We start from the raw sequence: 18,124 nt of genomic DNA on the forward strand, positions 1-18,124 counted from the left end.
TAACAAAAAATACTGCCTGCACATAAAGTACTATTGGAAACTGGGAAAGGAGAACAAAACGCAAACTGTTTTAAAAGCTATTTAGGTACAGTTCCTAGATAGCGTCTACCGCAGTGCCGTTGCCGGACCGTTTTTTCTGTGTTGAAAAGCCAATTTGGAATGAATCACTGTAACAGTGGAGCATCTGTGCTAATTTACCTACGAGCGGACAGTCTAATGCGACTCGTTTGGTCGTAAATATCGAATCGCGACCGAACCGAATATCGAAAGCCGGCATTAGTCGGATACAGCTAATACACACGGGGGTATGTGCGATAAATTATCGCGCGTTCGTTTGGCCTCCGATGTTTAATCTGTCTACAACGATACTGTATTGCCACAGGCTATTTTAAGTTGTTATTGTTTGTAACATCATTGTAAAATAATGTTCATACATAATATTACATAATAAACAAATATGGATCCAATAATTATAATGTAATAGAGTTGTAAAACTATAGATATTATTATATAATACTAGAGTGTATGAAAGTTTTTCTCATGGATATCTTTGTCGCAGTTTGTTTTTACCGTCAAAAAGCTGTGCCATACTTGGGTGTGTTTATTAACACAGTCTTATATAGCAGCACTTGAAGGGTGGATAATGGCAGTGAAATTAGAGGGTACGGGAGCATAATATGTTAGTCCTCAGGAATGGCAACGCATGATGTGCTGTTTTCTGGGATGTTTATGGTGTTGTTTTGCTATGCAAACGTTATCTACTTTCAGATGGCAAATTATTTGACAAATAATGTTGTATAAATATCCACTTATTCATGAAAATTAATATCTTCTAGAAACCTATTTTAACTATTACATTATTTTATCACTTTCTTAAAAATTGGGAATTTAGCACAACAAAAATAGACAATAAAGTTCAATAGTTAAAATAGGTTTATGAGAGCTTTGATTTTTTTATGAATAATAGAAATAATGTTATATACATGTAGGTACATACGTACCTAAAGGTACTTATTTAAGATATGATAATCTTTTTTCTTGTGCTTTTACATTTCAATCAGCGCATGATATATATCGGTATGATAGTGGTTATTAATGATGTAACAAAATGTACTCAAAACATTTTATCCCTAGATGAAAATACATAGATACCTTTTAATCATGAAATATTTTTTATTTTGAATAGGCAAAAATCTATTTTATCAAGAACTATGTGACTATAAACGAATTCACTTCACAAGATATTATTCCGAATAATCTTTCCGATCGAAGGAAGCTCGAACGTACATTGAATTCTATCTAGTCTGACAATCGTATCTATAGGTAGCATCGATACGATATCGAATAGCATCGATTCGTTATTATATCGGCTGCCTGCACCGTGTTTGTGTCTACGTGCCGTGATGTAGAGCTACGTTTGCAATTCGTTCCGTACACTGTTCACGTGTGTGTATACTATGTGATAGTGCTTTGTATGTGTGATGGTATATACATACACAGAGATATTGTAATGATATTTTATTTAGAATCAAGCATTTGAAGTTTGATATTTTATTTTTATATATTTTTTTTATTCGTGGAAGAACATTAGTACATTTTTTTCATTGTTAAGTAAATACAATTTTATTTTATTTTTTACTAGCTTACCCATGGCTTCGCTCGCGTTATTACTGATTTTGTATAACAATTCTGGTTGTCAGTATAGGTAGAGATGAAATAGTTACAAAAGGAAATCTTTTTAAGAAATATTTTGAAAAATAAATATGTGTACATTATGAATTATAAACAATAATTCTGCAAAGTTTGAAGCAAATCGGACGATGGAATAAAAAGTTTCATACAAAAATTACCCCTTCCTCACTCTACACCTGATAAGTTTTTCGGAAGGAAAACTTGAAAACCTCATTCATATAACTGTCACCAGGACTACATCTACCTTTATACCAATATTCATCATAAATGATTAAGCGGTTTAGGCGTGAAAGCGTAATAAACCAACAAACTCATTTTTGCATTTATAATATTAGGATTAATATTTTCTGACTTCGGATCGTCACTTGTACCTGTTCTTATGTATTTGTTTTCTTCGTTATTATTATTAAAATTATTATTTATTAACATAAATTTGTTACAGGTAAATCCATTGACGCTGTAGAATTGGCGACCATAATTCCACCATTTTATCTTGTGAGTAATAACGAAATGGGTCGTTCAAAATCTGTACTTTTACTACACACGAATTTTTATCAAAGCCCTTTGATATGCAATATAATGGGGGGCAATGTATCAAACTAGCTATCTAAGTAAAACGCAATTTGAAGTATGGCCGCCTCTTAGACGCTTCCACCCCCAAAAAGCGTAGGGAGGGGCGGCGGAGCCTTATCGCAGAAATGCAGGCACTCCGCCCGTTTACCTTAAGATCTTTAATATTAAATAATATACTACAGTTAAAGCCGCCTTAAATATACTGCGAGGATATGCTTTATTGGTGTGACACCGTCTTAAATTCCTAAGAGGATATTTCATAGTTTCCGTGCCCTTATCTGATTTTTGGTCGGATTATAAATTTTAGCTTTCAGATATCGCGTTGTTTTATCGTAGCTTCGATAATGATGATAAATTAAGCTTATTCAAGACTTAAATAGCAAATATAAACATCGATTCTATGATTTATGACAGTATACGTCTAATACTTAGATATTATTTCGCAATAAAAAAAACATAGTCAATGTTCTTTATTTATTACCTTTTAAATGTTGTTAAAGCATGAGAATTATGAATTCTCGTATTTTGATCTGAACCGTTTAGAGAAAGATTAATAAAAAGGTGTATACCTATATTATGCCTAATATAAAACCTTTTCATACCAAATATTTATTTCTCTTATTTATCTTTTTATGTATAGGTAATAATTTTATTCAGCTTGTATTTACTTATACGTATTTTAATGTGATTTTAATTAAAAATAATTATATCGAATACTATGAGTATGAAACTGGTAAATAGAAGATACGTTTTTAGATATATAGTACAAGCACAAGTATAAAAAACAGGGAAAACAAAAGAATAACATCAAAAACGAAAAGTAAAAATTGCATACACAAATATTAATTTTTAATTTAAATTACTTCAAACTAGGTATAAGTAGGTATAACCTGCATAAGGCTATGTACATTTTAAATACATGTATCTCAACATCCGCGTGCCTGCATGCAACCTGCGTACACCACGGGGAATGAAGACGTTAAGTAATTTAATCGGATGCTTGAATGGTTTATGCAGGTATGCTCGCCACAAAATGTTTCAGGCCTCCATATAGCTAGCTACATAGTAGTGTAGTAGTGTTTGTTTTGTGGCTAATGAACTTTGAGAACCACTGTTCAAAGTATTGAACAATGATATAAGATAAAGTTTACAAACTCATGTTTCTTAGCAATAAAAAAAAATGGTGACGAAATACACTGATAAATGACGAGAAGTTCCATTTACATATATAATTAATAAAAATTGGAATTCGGAATGCGCAATAGTGTGTGTATGTGTCTACAAATAGATTTTGCTTAACAATAAGCAGTTTTTTGTTCAGCAAAGAAAAAAAAACTGTAGTTTCAATTCACATAAATTTAATATGGGACTAACAAGAGAGCAAATGTTATCGATTAAAAAAAAATTCTAAAGTTGTTTTAGAATTGTTAATGTAATTGTGTAACACATCCACAAACACACAGACTAATTTATTGCCTCATCGTCATAGCAATGGCTTAAAAATAGTTTTTGTCAATATCTTTGTCTTTTATATAATTTTTCTTTATATAACCACTTACCTGTTACATAAAGACTAAAAATACACTTACTCAAACATCACAATTTCAATAGCCACATATGGTTGAATTTATGAACTTAACATGAATTATATTTCTTGGATACATAATATAGTTGACTTCAATCTGAATTCTTTGTTCTTGTATGGTTATTGTATCAATTTCATCGACATATCCTGTAACAACATACGTACTTTATTATACTTATAGAATATTTAAAATGTCACACATGGCTAAAGCCACTCAAAGTAGATATTTTATTATTTGTTAATTAACTGATACAATGAACAGTACAACATACATACAGATTTACATGCCATCTACTATTACCGGTATATTTTGTAGCCAGTAGGGTCCCCATAAACATAGCAGGGCTTGCGGTGACAGCGCGTGGGCGCGTTGATCTACAATGCGGACGCTGTAGTTTTCTAATGACTCAATACTATAGACTATTGAGTATTTTAAGACATTTTTTAATTCAACAAATAATTAAAAAATGTGAATTTAATATTCATACTAGATCCCACAGGAAAAATTTTGTGACAAGGCTTTATGTTTACATCTCATTTTTCATATACTTTCATAACTCATCGCACACGTAGATAATTCTATTAATTTTTTAATTATTAATTAGAATTACGTACGGTTCTTGAAAACTTGATATTTCCTTCACATAGATAGTAGTACACCATTTCTCTTATCATTACAGGCCAGCGGAGGCTTCCTCAGTAGATACTTGCATTGTCCTACTTTCGCATTGTAGTGTCTGTTAATCTGACATTTGTTCCACATGCCTGAACCGACGTAGCAAGCCCTTTCAAACTGTTTTTGAATTGCCTGTTGTAAAAAATATTTTCATCATTATTATGCGTCGTTTCTGAGCACTAAGATATTATGTTTCCTTTGTCAGATCTCGCATCTATTGATCGAAACTATAAAACTAATAAAACACGCGCTGGGTATCTAGGTTATCCTGCCAAATAATACAAAAGTACAAAACTCTCCATACTATTCCATAACAGCCCATTGGCGTCCACTTTTGGACACGGGTCTCTTCTCACAAAAGGAGGATATTACCACACAGTCCAGGTGATTTATTATGGGATTTAATTCGAGTTTTCCTTCTCTAGCAATGGTGTATATTGCTTTGTTCCCTTACTCGCCTCTTGCGAAATCCTGGATAAAAAAAGAGCGCTTACTCCTTTTCATATCTGATTATATTTTCATGTTCTTTTCATATTGTACTTATTCCTAATCCATCACTATATTTGTCACTATAAAACTCTCCAACTAATTAATACATATAGAATTAATAAATATTAGGTACCCATCGAGACAGTAACGAGATAATTGCCATAATCAATCAGAACTATATTTTCTCAACAGCCAATTTTACTCGTATGACATACAAGACGCCAAGACACTCCCGTAGACTCTCAAAATGAAGATTTATGTCTAACACAAAATTAAATGCCTTAACCACAATGTATTGCAGTCTAAGTACGGGCCCCTACATGACAAATACCTCTCCGAGATAGGGAGAGAAATCTTGCTTAATTTAACTAATGGACTGTATTATATTATTATGAGAAATAATACGAGGCACGTACGTGAGTTGTAAAAGTATCTAATGATAAAACAGATAGCGTTTCCCAGATTTAGACACCTTGTTCTATTTTTTTTATTGCCTACTGAATATTCTTTTCATTGTGTAACAATCGTTAAGTGTCTATAGGAAGAAATAATGTAATTATTATAAACTGTAGTCGCCTTGTGGTCCCGGCATAGAACGGGCCACTTCTTATTTTCCAGTGGGAGTCGTAAGAGGCGACTAAGAGAACTTAATTTCCGAGAAAGTAGTAGGAGCGTCCCTCTTAAAATATCACCAAAGCTTAATTGCAATTGCCAATCCGGCTGCCAAGTTTGACAACGACTGGCAAAGTCCTCCATAGATGAAGACCTATGTTCAGCAGTGGTAAACGGCTGCTATAATGATGATAATGTAGTGACAAAATGTGTTACAGATAACAAGATTAAACTCTCTAGGGGAATATTGTATTATAAAAAAAGCTTATTCTAAATTTGTAGATAGGTACATTGTACGAAAACGTATATTTGTATATTTTAATTCTATAATTATTATAAATGTAGACCTATTCTTTTTTATTATAAAAATAGTGTGTTACGTAAATGTTGAGGAATTTGAATAAACTCCATTTTCATGATGAATTCAAACAGGATTAATGGGAATTATTAATGATGATGATATTTTGCAAAAGACAATAATATTAAACATTTGAAAACATTATTAATCTAATTATTCGAATATATTGATATCTAATATAAATGTACATAAAATCCACCAAAAATCTGATACTTATTTTTAGAGTGCATACTTAATAAAATTACAAGTTTATAAAATATATATACTGCATAAACCAAATTTAAACATTAACAGGTTCTGTTAAAAAAAATCTAACGCGGTAAACTCACAGGTCTCCCTTATGTACCAATTTTGAAATGGCATCCTATATTTCAATAAAGTTTATTTGAACTGTGATCGTTACCCATATAACTCAATATAGAGGAGCACGCGACCACACGAGATGAACGGCTCTCCAGTGTACAACTAATGACATTCTACCACACATATACTAACATCTATAGGTTGTATCTACTAATATATTAACAACATAATGATAAATGCAGCACTTTCCGACTTCACTTTTATACAGGGTGATATCCAAATTATTTGAATAAATAATAATTATTTATATACCACTCACAAAGAATACCTTACAGTGCATAACTATTTAGGTTTTTAAGATAATCCAAGATAACCATCAAGGAAACTGGACATTTCTCGCAAAATAAAAATAACAGTAAAAAAACGGCGATAAATTAGTGTTGCTCCTTGTAAATATTAATAGAAAATATATAGTAATATATAGTAATTGTATCAAAATTACAATGATGGGTCATAATCATCAAAAATACCCTAATAGTTTCTAACAGTCTTTCTGATGGGTTATCTTTCTTTATCAGCATTTTACGGTTAAAGTTAAATACAATTATAATTCCTTATAACTACACCAAATATATAGGTATATAGATACTGTCTATCTACTAGAGATACGACCGAATTAAAGACAACATACAATGTCCCCTTTTGTTATCTAAAACAATAAATAACAAAAGATCCAATTTAATTGCGTAATTACATTCTCGCGATTTATTGAATTAATCATGATACATTTATCATTTGGGTAGCACGGTATTCGAAAGATCATTATTTATAAGCTATAAAAATCGCATACATTATCAATACTTTTTAATGAACAGCGAACGGATAATATGCATGTTGTTATGAGAAGTAAAATGCTTATGTTCAATTCTGCAAATTATAACAGTATCTCCTAATAACAGTAATGCAAATATCATGTTTATATTTTTTATTTTATTATTCGACAAATATGGGCGGAAAATTATAACAATTTGCTCTTTGGTTAACACTTATCATCATTATCATTTCAGCCGTTAACTGTCCACTGTTACACATAATAAGTCTTTCTCATAAGGAGAGTTTAGCAAGTAGTTGCCACGCTTGGCGGACGGTTTTAATACGCACGCTGCTGCCCGTCCCTTTACCATCTAATTGTTTTAGTCATCTCTTACGACACCTACAGAAAAAGAAGTGGTGATATATTTTATGCCAGACCACATGGCTAACGCCTATATTTATAGGTAAATTTATTTATTAATATGCTTATGTACATTCATTTATAGTATAGATATTAGGTTATAACAAAAATGTACACAGGCGGACATATCCCTTAAAGGGATTTCTTCCAGTCAACCTTGAGAACCCGATAGGAAAAAATGTCTATAGGGTATACAAAGCATAACGTATATGGTGCAAAAATAATATAATTAATATTAAATTATTAGTAGCTACATATATACCTAGTTAGTAACAGAGTAAACAAATTTATACATATATACATATTAATGTATACATATACACATAAACACGTATATAAATATAGCTAAATATATATAAACATTGAATAACTATTATACATTTATAATAATATAATATTATTTTGTTTAAGTTCTGAAGGTATGAACAGTTTGCGCCATTCTGGTATAATTTGGGAGGGAATTTCAGAGTCAATATATATAGAGTTAATCATTCATCAACCGAATGCTAAAAGAGTTTATTTACACTAGCGGCCCGTCCCGACGTCGCACGGGTGGACATTTTTTAATTTTAAAATGTGGCCATTAAGGCTGCACACGCAACAGAACCTTAAAAATGGAGTAACTTCTCCCGTTTTCCCAACATTTCCCTTCACTACTCTGCTCCTATTGATCGTAGCGTGATGAAAGGTATACTATATGTATGCCCAGGAGTATGAAGAATAATTGTACCAAGTTTCGTTAAAATCCGTCGAGTAGTTTTTGTTTCTATAACGAACACACAGACAGACACAACAATTTTACTGATAACATTTTTGACATCAGTATAGATCACTAATCACTCCCTGATAGTTATTTTGGAAATATATTTCATGTACAGAATTGACCTCTGTACAGATTTCTCAAAAGATGCTTTTTTAATTATGCAGCACTATCATACCTACTTGTACAACAATTAGTCCATTACCTTAAGGTTGTCTTGAAAAGATTGCTCTCAGCAATAAGACCGCCTTACTGTACTTATACAATTGTATCGTTGTTTGTAAATTGCCTTGCTTATTTCCTATATTGTATAATGCGAATAAAATATACTCATTCATTCATTCATTTATTATAAGTATAGATTATTCTATGATTGCATTAACCGAGATTGCGAAAGAATTAATCATCACATCTATACAATACAGTTTAGGAGTTTCTATTCAGGTTCAGTTTAGAAGTGAGCTCTTTACTGAAGGGTTTATTTATATAGTTTTATACTACGTGATCCTTCTTAATAGGTTCTTTTAGGTTTGGTAACAAATACGTGATACCCCGTTGTTGCGGGCGTTCATAGGTTAACTGTAGATGTGCTTGATTACCACCATCGATCAGTTTTGATTACTTCTCTTTCACGTATATAACATTCATTTAGATTATATATGGTCTAATGATGATACGAAATGTGTTGGCTTCGTTGGATAATAAGTTTGTCTCTCCATCTTTATGTTCGTATTTTTTTTTCTATATTTAAATAACTATACAATACATATTAATGTTATATAAATATGATGACTGACAGTGAACAATTCTTACACATTACAATGTTATAAACAAAAGCCTCATATTGTAAGAATCGGCCACGCTCGCGAGAGGGTGGAACCACCCTCTACAAAATTATGTACGACGAACTGGGACTAATATATCAAGGGGAGGACGTGCCAGACTAAGGAGACTGGGTATTATGGGGTGGGCCGGTGGAATACTTAAGAACCCCGGTGACACCCCATTAAAACACACGTATTGCATTTTTGGCGAGACGTTTTAATTTGTCCCCATGTGGACTCGATCTTGCATTACTTTTTTAAACAACTGCTTTTTATAAAAGGGGCTGTCAATTTATCAGTAGAAAATATTTTGTAAAATTTATGATATGCATATTTTTTATTAGGTAGATAACAAGCAGTTACGTATGGTATTTTTATTTCTTAAATAAATGTAAAATTTTAATTATATTCATATGATAAATGAGTATATAGCCGTTTTATTAAAAATAATTAATGTTTAAAACTAATTAGTTACTTGTACTATTCTATTAAATTCATGAATATTCAATTTAATTAAATAATGGAAAAGAACATTCAATCTATATACTAAAGGTGAACTGTAGGGGCATTAATTAGATAAATTTATATTCCTGTCTTAATTAGTTAAAAAGGCTAAGGTATTTTGTGATGGTAAAATTATATTGTATACGTGGAACGGTAGTAAGTTTGGTAAATACTCGTATATATAAACCGAATTTCACCACAATATCACTTTCATCATAATAAGAATAGTTGACAAAATCTTTCTCTGGCTAGCTACCTCGATTGGTATTCCTTCGTATATATTAAGCATATACGTAGAATACCTATCGTCTATCGACTATCATATTAGATCACGTATGTATGCAATTATGACAAGGATCCCAGTGTCACCGTAAGTAGATACTAACTATTCATATACATACATATATGCAATTATAGTAAAGATTATCTATATACTACTTATATTTTTTCTTTAATAAAATTGAAATTGCTGTAGAATCTTTGAATAAATCTATAAAACATCTACGGAATATTTTCACTGTCCATGTGTGAATGTTCACACACGGAACGGCGTGTAAATATTTCATCATAAATATTATATGCGTCCCGTTGCAACTTAAACGATTGCAACCGACCAATATTACGACGAAACGAGGCGTGAAACACGCGGTGCTCAGAGGACGCATCCGGAATCATAATTCCAAAATAACTTTCATCCGTTCCCTCCGCCCGACCACTGATACACCCTCCAACCCTGCTTCCCGCACTTTTTTTGTATAAACTGGAATCCCCGTCCCACCGTTAATTCCCAAGATAGACATAATTTGGAATTGGATCCATCTATCCTGCGTACCTACGAACAAAAATAAGTTAGCCCGCCCGTGTACACGCCCGATTTGTACGAAAACAAAGCGGCCACGCTAGATTGGGTGCAAACTTTTATTACGAATTTTACACATACTTTGTTATTAAATATTTAATGCAAATACTACGTCTATATCTATCTAATCCGTTCTATGAATATTATGTAAAGTAACATCTGAATAAAATTTACGTTAAAATACTACTAGTTTATACCTATACCTAATCTTCGAAATACACACGACTATAATTTAAACGAACCTCGAGAATTTTATGAATGGAAGCGCAGATTTATAAAACGTAAAAAAACCAACTAGCTATCAAACAATTCATTTTACGAGCGATCCTTACGCTTAACAGGTCATAAAACGAGTCATAAACATGGGCGTCCATTCACGAATACTCTACTCGCTGTTTACTTACTGTTTTAAATGCAAATACGCATTATACTGGGCAGTCATGTGGTTTTTTGTGCCGCATGAAGGATTTTGGACCGTATGTATTGTATATTAAGATGTTTCACGAATCCAATTTCGCGTAAGCACACAAAAGAGACCGTGACGTTGCACAGACATCGGAAAGATAAAGTATATGCGAGTTTTTTATTTCACCTTTGACACTTTAATCCAATTTGTTTCCTTGTATCCCACCCCGGGGATAGGGGAAGAATATTTCCCTTATAATTGTTATTTTGAATTTAAAATTTTCTTATTTATAACACGATTGTCCCCTAGCGGTAATTTTTTGTTTCAAAAAATTTGTTTTTGTATATATTAATTTTTACAGCTATACTATATATTACTTAATTAGTAATATTAATTCTTATTTATACCATATACTCGTACTACTATTCGTCCGTTTAAGCGTGATGGAGTAAGAAACATACAAAACTCTTTACAAAATTTCACATTTATGAAAAAGTAGGAAGTCGGATAATAAATATCGCTTATCAAATATATTGTCTATAATATACTGAAAATCGTGTAAAACTGAAACTTTAATAACATAATAATTATTATATTATAGAAGATATATGTATACCTATAAAAGCCTAATTTAATATTATAATGATAACAACACCATAAATAGATTTTCTGATAATTTTGTTAGCGGAGATAATTACATTATGTAATAAATTCAAGCGGAACCCAAATATTAGTAGGGCCAAAGTTAACCCATAAGTGGCCGTGATGGCCTCCGAGGTCGGCCTAGCGATTCTTTTTATAGCTAACTAAGAAAATTGGCTCGTTAATCTTAAAGATAAATGTCCAGCCAGTATTCAGCCCATCTTATCAGGACATGGAATGAATGAAAGTGTGGATACCTACTGCTTTATCACTAACATTAACCAATAAAGAATCTTTTTTATTATTGTTGACGGGTTTCTGTAGATTTTTTTCTTCTGTTGTGGATATTTGGGTTTTGGTGCTTTGTAAGCTTCGGATGAAGATTAAGGCTTGTTTTCCATGTGCACAAATACTATTGCAATAGTAATAAAATGGTAACTATAATGTTTATTGTGGAAGAGGAAATCAAGAGTATATAAATCGAATCAGCATTATCCTGTATTTTTTATATTGTTAATTTCATCAATTATGAATTTTTCATAATCCTTTTTGCATCGATAGGGTTTTCATGATACCTCTATTTTTCTTTGTGGAATAAAATCTGCTTGAGAGAATTCCGCGTTCTAAATAAAAATATTTTTCTTACAAAAATCTCTTCATACGTTCCAGTATTTTATTCGTCTTAATATACGAATAGTGACAGTACCAGCTACTATTAATTTTGTTGTGATAAAAAGAAATTAAATTTGAAATATAGATTTTTTTTTTCATTACAGCAAAATCTATTTATGATTTAATCACATTGATATTTTATTATAGTAAATATGCGTAGCTACATATTCTCTTATAATAAATATATTGTTTAGACTATATTGCAAAATTGTAGCAGTTTGGGTGGTTATACCAATCAATAGGCATCTCGCATGAAAATCACTTAACTTTAAAGTACCTATTATCTAACCACCTACACTAAACGAACTGTAACGTCTACACAGTAATATATGAGTTTTATATTAAATAAATCAGTTATGCACGTAATTCCATACTGAAATCATCAATTTCTCGGTACAACAATATAGTGATGTACAGACGCCTAATGATGTATGTAGGAGAGCCTCAGGCTGGGTCGTGGATCACGGAGTGTCGTAGAATGTTGAGAGGCTAATGGATAACCCACTAACACTGTCCGTGACACAACAGGGCGATGGGACACAAATTATTTTCAAGTACTAATAATAATTGCTAGCAATTTATTAGATAACTACTTCAATATAGATTTATTTAGCACATTAATATCAGTTATTATTATGTGATAACGGAGTAAAAGTAAAATATTACCAACTACTTTTATTATACGTAATTGACTGTAGAAATTCAAAGGGGTACAAATAACAATACATAATTGTGAGAAAAAAATATTTTGAAGTATAAACATATGCTAATAATAACTATAAACCTGGCCATAAAGTAGGGTATCCTAATGAAACAACTAGACATTTGTTGTCATTATCATTGTGATTATCGGATAAATTCGAGAAATGAGACAAAAATATTTAAACATAATTATTTATAGTGGCAAATGTTAATAAAATATCAGAACTTAACAGACAAATTGATGACTTATCAAGCATATTTTAATAAAAATATTGTATCAGTAAATCTCAACATTTATCCCAAAGAATTGGATAAGAAAAACGGGAAAAAGTAGAGTCCCCTGTATTACATAGGAGTACCCATACTTATTAGTACTTACTAGCTTGACAATTGGAAACGCCGTGATTGTATGAAGAGTAGAAAAATTAATGTAGGTATATATTTGATCGGGGCTACTTTGGGATAAGATATTGATAGAACCCTTAAATGCATACCAATGAATTCAATGTAGCTATTTGGTATATTTTCTGCATAAAGGAAAATCAATAATTTACATATGATACAATTCCTGTTTTCATAAAATATGAGCAAGGCAAACCTTTCACTAAATCTATTTTTATCTTGTTCTATAACAAACTTTCATCATTAAAATATTGTACTGAATAATTAATTGATATTTAGTAATAATTAAGTAAAAAATACCTATTAAAATTGTATATATGTTATTATAATAACAACTGAAACAGAAACTTGGCCAAAGGTTATTCACAATATTCAATTTATCTGTCAACTGCATTTTATTGATATAATTTAATATACTTAAAAGTAATCCGTATCAAATACGAACCTTTGACATCATTAAAATGTTTACGATACGTTTTAAAATAATAATCTAAGAATTAATGCCTATATCTTTTGTTAAAGGTTACCTACCATAATTAAAAATGTAATAAACATTTAAAATCTATATTAAACATTTTCTAAATGTAGTTAATAAAGAATCAATACATAATATTTAAACTTTGTTAATTAAAAATAATAAAACAACAACTTTTGTTAAAAATATGTTTCCAATTGTTAAAGACATCGCATAAAATGAACACAAAACATAAAAAAATATCTAATGAAATTAGAAAATTTACTATTTAAATTCGGTTGGATATGTATTAATACAATAGATGATAATATCAAAGGGGCTAGTTAATTTAACAAAAGGACAAGAAATGTAATGCAAACTAAATACAGTACCTATTCATCTTCAAGTTAATTCCACAGGGTAATAGCAGACAATGCACAGACTTTGTACATTGTTCCTTAGAGAGATATTAGTTCATTCTAAGAGCTGTTACTTGCTATATATTACTATATTATATATTATGTGGTACTTATAAATCTTCAGAATGATGCGTTTATGTTGTATTTATTGCTGTATACGTATTTTGGTATAGTATTTTATAAGTTGCTCTATAAGTTTCAGTTCTATTTGATATATTTATATAAATAATTTAATTTACAAAATCAATAATGATACATATTTTGTTTAAACATTTTAATAATTTAAGATTTTTTTGCGACAAAATACAGGGAATAAAATGTGGGACCATTTCAAGAGTTAACCTTTTGCTTTCGGTAATGCAAAAAGTGCATTAGGAACCAATTTGCTAAAAAAATCGCTTAAAAACCAATTCGAAAAAATTGCGATCAAGTGGCAGCACAAATTCAAGTATCTAGTTAATCAAAATAACTAGGAAAGAGCATACAGTATTTGTAAATTCAAATTTGCTAAATTATGGAAAAGAATACATAATCATTGAAAAATCAAACCACATGTATAAATAGATGTATAAAAAAGATGCGTCAAAAGTAAAAATAATTTAAGTAACTACATGTTGTAATATGTTCCGGAATGACGGTGTGTGCATACGTCAATGGTGTATCAGCGCACATAAAACACGGACAGAACGTCTCCATTGACACCGTCTGTCCTTATCACACATATTCATCAGCCGCGCATCCACGGGAAGAACAAACAGTAATTGTATGCAATGAAACATGTCGAATACCTGTTAATCTCACTAAGGAGCCGCCGCAACGTCCGCATATCTGAGGCGTTATTCCAATAACAAAAATGGTTGTAATGTCGTTGAAATAACACATAATCATTTAAACACACCATTTAGTACACCATTCGAGTTAAGTGGCTTTTCATTAGGGTTGTCATCTGTCGTTATTTTATAGTTTATACGACTATAGTTTGAATATTGTATTTACGTGTTTTATTTGTTTGTTTATAGACGTTTTATTTATATATTTTTTAACTAATAATTTCAAACTAATTACACCAATAAATACCTAGTAGTAGGTAATAGATAATAATATTTAAATATTAAAAAATTGTACATTTATTTATATACTAGCTGTTTTCTGTGGCGTTACTTGCGTACATTAGTATATAAAGTATTCTATGTGTAGTTTTTAAATGTAATTGAGTATCAAATATCCAAATATTTTTAAAAATTCACATTGATAATGTTTGTGAAATAAATAAGTTAAATAGAAAAAAGACTATTTAATGTAATTTAAATTATCAGATACAGTTTTCAATCATTTCGCTTGTTTTGAATTTATTCCACTGGGAAAATACGAATGAGTAGTGGGCTAGTGAGGTGATAAATCGTGTCGATGTTGCGACGTGTCGCACGTCGGGTTAAAAGCTCGATAACCGAGACGGGCACACACCTACCCAGGCCAACAATAACCTCTCGCTTTGTTTTATTTCTGTACGTTCCGACGCGGTCCGACCAGATATCCGCCAAGTATTTTATGCATAAAAATATCGATATATAATTGCTTCATTACGTCCCTGTGTTGGTGAGTAAAATATGTGGGAGTTGCACACAGGGTGGCCCTATTTATTTAGTTTATTTTCATATTTGAATTAATTATTTAATTAGGCCTTCATTCGCATTTGTCGTTCATGAAAACCTCGTATTTAATTTATTTTTATAATTTCTATATTACAAGGATCATTTGAAACTAGGAAATTGGGTTCAAAATTCCACAGTCATATGGTTTATGCAACTTAGAATGGCAAACAAACTGACGGCCCACCTGATGGAAAGTGGTAACCGTCGCCAATAGACATGAGCAGTACCATGAACATAACAAAGTATATTGTTTCGTTCATGATACGATATCCCCCCATACGTTGCCATTCCTGAGGACTCAGGTGTTATTTCTCTGTACCCTATAAATTCCTTGCCATATCCCACCCTTTAAACCAAAACACAGCCATACAAACACAACTGCTTCACGGTAGAAATACGAATGAGACAGAGGTGCCCAAGCAAACGATTTTTGTACAGTCTCCCTCTGGTAGTTTAGTATATTTAGTAAAATTAATGCATCGAGATAAAAATGTAAGTGGTTGTTATAGTCTCGTAAATATATATAAAGGATTTATTTAATCCTTTAATAATAACTAATTAAAAGTTATTTTTATAACATGTAATTCAGGATTAGAATGTAGAATTGTAGAATGCAATAAATAAATTGAAATTGAATAATTTTATGAGATATGTTTTTCTTCCGTGTATTAAAAATGCTAGGACATGAGTACCTACGTTAATCCTATATACATACATACATATATGTTTAATAAAGTAATAACTGTCCTATAGATACATAATACATTTATACTTTAAGTGATTGACTGTTGAAGGTGAACATGTATTAGAATGTCGTAATTAACTGCATGGTTGTAAGATTCCGCTAATTTTTAATTACATGAGCACAAAAAATTACTATGACCTGTTGCATAATTAAAGCCATTGTTCGCTTAAGAATTTTTGTATTATAAAATAATTTCGAGTATTGTTCAGGAAATTAATTGGAGAGAAAACGTTTTATTCTTTGTATCTTGAAACAACCTGTATATGCATTCAGAACGTCGAGTTCTCTGGTGTCTGTCGAGTTCGTAGTGTCGCTATCGTTGTATCGGCTGTGCCACGCCGTTTGCTTTATGGTGCCAGCTTGGGTGTAATATTTCATGGGGATCGCACGCCATGATTCATTCCAAGGCACTTTTTAACTTCTCAAACGTACCTGTAATGAAGGTGGAAGGCATATAATAGAATATTAAAAACGTAGCGCGCGAGAATATTATTATTCACGTTTTCAATTACCATTTTGCATCGTTTATTTTTTGTTGGTTTTATGCAAGTTAACGCTCGATATTAAAACGTTTTGTATTAATTAAATGAATTTTGTACAATGACATTCATTAACGTGTTTAACGAAGGAAAAGGTATTGTTAAGAATTACTACATGTCGTTGCTTGAAGGCTTGAAATTAAACGGGCGGGCGCGCCTGCGCCGCTTGTCAGTTATAATTGGCTGAACTTGTCGACCGACTCGTAGCAATTTTTTTTTGCCTTTTCTCCCTACGCCGGCATTACTCTTCGTCTCCCACGAGAGACATAAATTGTGAGCATAGAGGCCGTACAACAAGGAATGATGTGACGTATGAATACACGAACATGCTGTTTTATTAAAATTCAAATTTCGAATGGAATTTATAACGGGCTCGGGTCAATTTACAATAATTTCGACTACATTTATATTTTTTAGGAGATAGACGTTTATTTTTATTGGTCTATATTTACTCGTATTTCGGTACCGTGCGAATTTTCAGTGACAGTGTCCAAGCGTGAATACGGATGCGTTTAAAAGTGCACCCGAGAAATAAAACAGAATTCAATTCGTATACTAAAAGGTGCTGCTTTATTCATTGTAGCTAACACCGGCAGCTGGCTTACATAATTCATACATAATCTCTTTGCGTATCGACAAGAGTGTGACATATGTTGCATTTCATTTTGTTTGCGATTGTTTCTCCTCGTAAGTGTATGCTGTATTTAATTTTTTAGTAGCATTTCTGTATATTTGTATTCGTATATCTGCGTTATTTTTAATATTGTTACGCTTAATTGATGAGAATAAATCTTAAAAGAAGTAACTAGATATTTTTTCAGTGAGATATTTAATTCAACTAAAGATAGCAATTGTAAGCATAGTTTTTACTAAAGAATAAGAATTACGAAACAAGAATATGCACAATTTTTTTTAATAAAAAATAAAATGTATTCATCTATGGAATAAAAAAAAATAAAGAGATAAGTCCGCTTGTATACGTTTTCATCTGATAAATGTGAATGTACAAAAGCTTTGACATA

The 18,124-nt window shown here is 31.3% G+C and overlaps 1 protein-coding gene and 1 long non-coding RNA gene across 7 annotated transcripts in view; one reads left to right on the forward strand and one right to left on the reverse strand.

Annotated features, from left to right (window-relative positions):
• LOC113518855 (homeotic protein ultrabithorax) overlaps positions 1–18,124 on the forward strand; it is a 187,446-nt gene that overhangs the window by 71,738 nt on the left and 97,584 nt on the right. The window lies entirely within an intron of this gene.
• LOC128200164 (uncharacterized) overlaps positions 1–18,124 on the reverse strand; it is a 95,027-nt gene that overhangs the window by 63,498 nt on the left and 13,405 nt on the right. For 4 of the 5 annotated variants that reach the window (XR_008252572.1, XR_008252571.1, XR_008252569.1 and 1 more), the window contains exons 3-5: positions 16,821–16,995; positions 4,466–4,658; positions 3,855–3,997 (exon numbers count right to left, since the gene is read on the reverse strand). This is a non-coding gene — a long non-coding RNA (uncharacterized LOC128200164). The remainder of the gene's footprint in view (positions 1–3,854; positions 3,998–4,465; positions 4,659–16,820; positions 16,996–18,124) is intronic. The other variant, XR_008252573.1, reaches the window with a different exon arrangement.

Source organism: Galleria mellonella, unplaced genomic scaffold, assembly GCF_026898425.1.
Source record: "Galleria mellonella isolate WM207_F2 unplaced genomic scaffold, CSIRO_AGI_GalMel_v1 utg159, whole genome shotgun sequence".
In the NCBI taxonomy this organism is placed as follows: domain Eukaryota; kingdom Metazoa; phylum Arthropoda; class Insecta; order Lepidoptera; family Pyralidae; genus Galleria; species Galleria mellonella.